At 46.2% G+C, this 5,447-nt stretch overlaps 1 non-coding gene across 1 annotated transcript; it reads left to right on the top strand.

The window, feature by feature from the left end:
- The first annotated feature begins 4,049 nt into the window (after positions 1–4,049).
- On the top strand, positions 4,050–4,142 carry trnay-gua (transfer RNA tyrosine (anticodon GUA)). The gene is made up of 2 exons: positions 4,050–4,086; positions 4,107–4,142. It is a non-coding gene; the product is annotated as a tRNA-Tyr (tRNA).
- Positions 4,143–5,447: the final 1,305 nt, after the last annotated feature.

Raw genomic sequence — 5,447 nt, 5'->3', positions numbered from 1 at the left:
ACACGCTCCCTGACCGATCACCATTTCTCCTTCATTTACAGACGCTCCCTGACCGATCACCTTTTCTCCTTCATTTGCAGACGCTCCCTGATTCGATGAGTCACGAGGTTTGACGCTGACACTGCGCATGCTCGGAGGCCGCGGGCCGTTTGTTGAGTTTCGGGTCTGATCTAAACCGGAGCCCCCGGAGTGTAGAGAGAGAGAGGAGAATGTTCACTGTTTGATATTCGGGCCCGGGGCCGCACTCGGGGTTTGTGAAGCCCCCGCCCCCTCCCCCGGGGTTTATTAACCCGCTCCCCCCGCCCATCTCTCACCTGTTGCGGACACGATCTCGGCCTCACTCCCCGCCCGCCGCGCATGCTCAGCTCACACTGCCCGGGTGATTGACGGGAGCTCCGGACCAATAGGAAGAGCGGAGAGGGACTGGAGGACCGAGCGGGCGGTTGGTCCTCCAACCAATGGGAGTGTGTGAGGGGCGGGACTTGCGGCACCGAGTGGGCGGGGCTGAGCCCGGATCTCCCTCATTGGCTGAAACTCTGCCTCATTTTGAAAGCTGATTGGTGTGAAACTCTTGGGGAAAACTGGCCCTTTGTGTTGTGGAGAAAAACCGATGGAACCGAGTGGGTGGAGCAAAGATTTCAACATTGGGAATGAAATGGATTAATTCAGGACAGACAGCAGGGATTATTGGAGGGAATAACACAGTGTGGGGATAAAATGCAATGGAGGTTGTGAAGATGGATTGTTAAAAAGTGTTTGAGAAGATGCCGGACAGGAGGCTTGTTGATCAGATTCAAGCTCACGGTATTAAAGGGAGTGGGTCAGTGTGGATGGGAAGTTGGAAAAAGGGCAGAGTGGTGGTTAATGGATGTTTTTCAGACTGTGGGGATGTAAACAGTGGTGTCCCCCAGGGGCAGTGTTGGGACCATTGCTCTTCTCAATACAGAGCAATGACCTGGGCTTGGGTACAAGGGCAGAAGATCAACATTTCCTGACAACACCAAGGTCGGAAGCATTAATGACTGAAAAGGAATGTTAGAAACTTAAGTGTGATATAGGAACATTAGGAACAGGAGTAGGCCATTCAGCCCCTCACGCCTGTTCCACCATTCAGTGAGATGGGTGTCAGTGAGTATGGGGTTGGTTTATATCAGACAGGAGGAGATTGGTATCTGTGACTGTGGAATTGGTTGAAATCAGACAGGGGGAAATTGGTGTCGGTGACTGTGGTGTTTATATTCAGAATGGAGGTGATTGGTGTCAATGACTGGGTTCAGGAACAGGAATTAGCCATTTAGCCCCTGAAGCCCACTCCCCCGTTCAATCGGATCAGGACTAATCTGTGCCACAACTCCATTTACTCGCCTTTGCTCCATATCCCTTGCAACCCTCACACAACACAAATCTATCAATCTCAATATTGAAAATTTCAATTGAGCCCCAGCATCCACAGCCTTTCGGGGAAGTGAGTTTGTAATTTCCACTTTGTTTTGCTCATAAATGACCTAGCTCTAATTTTAAGATTATCAAGAAGGTGGCAGGTGGAGTACAATGTGGGGAAATTTGTAAATTATTCACTTTGGTAGGAAGAATAGAAAAGCAGAATATTTTTTTAAATGTGAGGGTCAAAGATATGTTGGTGTTCAGAGGGATTTGGGTGTCCTTGTAAACAGATCACAGAAAGTTAACATGCAGGTACAGCAAACAATTAGGAAAGCAAATAGTATGTTGGCCTTTATTGTAAGTGCGTTGGAGAATAAGAGTAAGGAAGTCTTGCTGCAATTATATAGGGCTTTTGTGAGACCACACCTGGAGTACTGTGTACAGTTTTAGTCTCCTTACCTGAGGAAGGATATACTTGATTCGAGGGGGTGCAACAAAGGTTCACTGGATTGATTCCTGGGATGAGAAGGTTGTTGTATGAGGAGAGATTGAGTAGAATTGCCCTATATTCTCTGGAGTTTGGAAGAATGAGAGGTGATCTCATTGAAACGTCTAAGATTCTTAGAGGGCTTGACAGGGTAGATGCTGAGAGGCTGTTTCCCCTGGCTGGAGAGTCGAGAACTCGAGGGCATACTCTCAGGATGAGGGATCAGCCAATTAGGACTGAGATGAGGAAAGATTTCTTCACTCAGAGGGTGGTGAAACGTTGGAATTCTCTACCGCAGAGGGCTGTGAATGCTCAGTCGTTGAGTATATTCAAGAATGAGATTGAGAGATTTTTGGACACCGAGGGAATCAAGGAATCAGGCAGGAAATTGGAGTTAAGGTCGAAGATCAGCTATGTACTTACTGTTTGGCAGAGCAGGCTCGAGGGGCCGTATGGCCCACTCCTGCTCCTATTTCTTATGCCCTCTTGTTCTGGATTCCTCCTCCAGATTAAATCATTTCTCTGTATCTACCTTATTGAATCCCTTTATTATTTTAAACATCTCGATGAGATCACATCTCAATGTTCTGAACTCAATGGAATAAAAACCAAGTTTATGCAACACGTCCTCATAATTTAACCCTTTTAGCCCCGGTATCATTCTGGTGAATCTGCACTGTACCTTTTCTACGGCCGATTAATGTCTCCCGAGGTTCGGTGCCGAGTTCTCCAGGTGGGGTCTGACCAAGGTTCTTTACAACTGAAGCATCACTTCTGTATTCCAACCCCACTCAAGATAAAGGTCAACATTAAATTAGACTTGTTGATTATTGTCAAGATTTGTAAGGTATTTGCAAAGGATTCGAGGGGATCTTAGATTTGGGATTTTTTTTATTCTGTCCACTCAAGGAGTTTGATAACAGACTTACTCCTTTGAATTTAGTGCTGGATTATTGGGCCGTGATGTGTTTACTTGTTTGTATTTTGTTAAATACATTTGCTGAGTGTATTTAAATTTAAGACGAGATTTCCAGGCCTGATGCTCTATTCACACATCGAAGGTGAGAGAGATGCTGTGGGACACACGATAAGCTGAAAGTGATTCACAGACTGGGTTTTGTGTTTAGTGATCCCGGGTACATTACTGATATCTTCCCTGGATCCCAAGGCTGGGAAGGCACTCGGGAAGGACTGGGGAACTGGGACTTGGCCATGAGAGTAATTGAAGGTATGAGAATTGAAATAATCTGAAGTGAGAAAGGAGAAAAGGCATAATAATCGGTAACGAGGACATCAATTAGTCTCTTATCTTGAATTCGTCAAGTAATTGACCCATTCTGTTTGAAACAAAGTTGATTTATTTGACATAGATCCAGAATATTGAATTTCAGCCCAGTTATAGCAGTTATTAACATCATGAGAAACAAATCCCAACTTCCAGATTGATGTTCTGTTGCTGAAACCCTCATCCGTGCCTTTGTTTATCTCTAGACTCGACTATTCCAATGCTCTCCAGGCCCGGCCTTCCACTTTACACCCTCCGTAAACTTAAACCCACAATCTCCAGATCAATAATCAGTCACATTATTCATTGTGTCACTGGCCCAGGCTGTGGAGAACACGGAGCAGCTCCCACTCCCACAGCGCTGCGGTATGAGCAGGTACCGAGTCAGCCTCAGTCATGAGCACTGGAATCCACGAGTCCGGGTGTGTCAAAGGTGCACGGTGAACAATCACCAAAGTGAAACATTTTTGCTGCTTCCCATTGATATCTCAGCTGGCAGAGTGACAAGACTGTCGCGGAAAATAAGATAAAGTCACCCTTACATCATTTGTTCAATTCCTCCTCGAAGGAGTACGCGTGATTTTGCAATAAGCAGCAATTAGTTCAAGGTCACTCTCTTAACTTTACAGGCACCTTACAGATTAACATGTTGCCATGAAGGCACAGGACGCCTCTTTTCCTTTCTCAAACTTTAAAACTTTCTGTATCTGCCCAAACAAGGCTGTTTTGCCTCTGCTCACCAGCAGGGAGTGCTTTTGAGCAGCAATACTTCAAAACACTCAGCTCTCGCTTTCAGGCAAAAGAAGTCTTCGATCAGCACCGGACTCCACGAGTCTGAACATGTCAACAGGCGCACGGTGAACAATCACCAAAGACAATCTTTTATATCACTTCCCTTCGATAGCTCAGCTGGTAGAGCGGAGGACTGTAGTGAATTAAACAATTGAAGTAATCCTTAGGTCGCTGGTTCAATTCCGGCTCGAAGGAGTGAGTGTGCTTTTTGGAATAAGCAGCAATTACCTCAAGGTCGCTCTCTGAACTTTGCAGGCACCTCCCAGATTAACATGTTGCCACTGAGTCACAGGACACCACTTTTCCTTTCTCAAACCTGAAAGCTTTCTGTCTCTGCCCGAGCACGGCTGTTTCACTCGAGCATTTCCCTCTGCTCACCAGCAGGGAGTGCCTTTGAGCAGCAACACTTCAAATCGCCCTCAATTTCAGGCAAAAAGGTCTTCGATCAGTCAGTCAGTCAGGGCTCACGCTGCTCCCTCAAGCTCGGGCGGCTGTTGCTTTCCGGTGACCTCGTCTTCCTTCCGAAGGCTCGGGCTCTTCTCAGCATCATTCATGATTACTGTGGCTTCCCGTTCTGCTGTTCCTCACTTGCTGATGCTCGACACCGCCGATTGGAGCAAAGTATTTAATATATTCAAGGAGCGGCAACCCAAGGCAAGATTTCTCTGCTGGTCGTGGAGCAGCTTGGAGGCGAGTGCGAGGCGGGAACTGTGAAGGACGATTTACAAACAGCAAACGAGGAATTAGCTCAACTGGTAGAGCGCTCACTTGGCATGTGAGAAGTAGTGGGATCGTTGATTATATTCTCCACTCACCGATTGTCTTGGTGCAATTATACAGAAAGAAGAGTGTTGTCAGCGAGTCCATAGCCCATGTACTTCCTAAACTTCACTGTGTGTTTGGGTACAGAGAGGTCAAGGGGCAGAACATCTTTTGATGGGCTGCAGTCAGCAAAAGTTCTTGATTTTGCTCTGCAGCAAAGATGGAAAGATGAGGTGAGAGATGGAAAAAAAGCTTCGTAATCCCTGATGCCTTCTCTGAAGATTGAATTCAGGACCTTCAGATTATGACACTGATGCACTGCTTGCTGCACTAAGAAGGCACTTACCAGGTCTGGAGCCAGGCAGCACCACCAAGTTGGACAGTTTGCAAGGTATTGAAAGCAATAAAATAATGTACAGTTTGCAAAAAAATTCCCAAACCAAGTAGGAATCGAACCTCTTGCTTTCTAATCCATAATCATATGCGTTATCCATTGCACCACTAGTCACAATTATAGTGAGGAAGTAGCATTGTGAGGCAGTGAGCATGGCTGAGGTACTAAATAAATACTTTCCATCTGTCTTCACCAAGGAAGAAGATGCTGCCAGAATGTCAGTAAAGGAAGATGTAGTTGAGATACTGGATTGGCTAAAAATTCAGAAAGAGGAGGTACTTGAAAGGCTGGCTGGACTTAAAGTAGAAACGTCACCTGGTCCGGATGGGATGCATCCTCGGTTA

The sequence above is a fragment of the Heptranchias perlo genome, unplaced genomic scaffold (genome assembly GCF_035084215.1).
Source record: "Heptranchias perlo isolate sHepPer1 unplaced genomic scaffold, sHepPer1.hap1 HAP1_SCAFFOLD_73, whole genome shotgun sequence".
Lineage (NCBI taxonomy): Eukaryota > Metazoa > Chordata > Chondrichthyes > Hexanchiformes > Hexanchidae > Heptranchias > Heptranchias perlo.
The sequence above is the reverse complement of the archived record's forward strand: the minus strand, read 5'-3'. Positions and strand labels throughout refer to the sequence as shown.